The sequence below is a fragment of the Octopus bimaculoides genome, chromosome 10 (genome assembly GCF_001194135.2).
Source record: "Octopus bimaculoides isolate UCB-OBI-ISO-001 chromosome 10, ASM119413v2, whole genome shotgun sequence".
NCBI classification, from domain to species: Eukaryota; Metazoa; Mollusca; class Cephalopoda; order Octopoda; family Octopodidae; genus Octopus; species Octopus bimaculoides.
Window position 1 is genome coordinate 11,825,618 of NC_068990.1, and position 605 is coordinate 11,826,222.

General features: G+C 31.9%; 1 pseudogene; it reads right to left on the reverse strand.

The window, feature by feature from the left end:
• Positions 1-240: 240 nt before the first annotated feature.
• Positions 241-359, reverse strand: LOC128248975 (5S ribosomal RNA; annotated as a pseudogene).
• Between the last annotated feature and the right edge of the window lie 246 nt (positions 360-605).

Genomic DNA, 605 nt, shown 5'->3' on the forward strand with positions numbered 1-605 from the left:
TATATATATATATATATTTATATATCATAATTATTGTTGAACATACGTTTTCCATGCTGGCATAAGTTGGACGGTTCGACTGGGGTCTGGGTATCCAGGAGGCTGCACCAGGTCCCAGTCTGACCTGGCAGTGTTTCTATAGTTGGATATCCTTTCTAATGCTAACTACTCCAAGAGTGAAGTAGGTGCTTTTTACGTGCCACCGGCACAAGGGGCCAGAATAGCTGGCATTAATTAAAATGCTTACAGCACCTAGGTTTCCCAAGCGGTCACCTATCAAAGTACTAACTAGGCTCGATGTTGCTTAACTTCGATGAACGAATGAGAACCGGTGCTTTCAACATAATATGGCTACATATTTTCAACCTATATACATATATATATATATATATGTATATATATATATATATATATATACATACATACATACATACATACATACATACTCATGTTTTGAATTCTATTTTCCTGTTTGCATCTTTAAATCTACATAGATAAATACAAATGTATACATGTCTGCATGTATGCATAATATATGTATAGAAATATATGTACATATATATAAATTATATATATATAGACATATATATATATATTTATATATA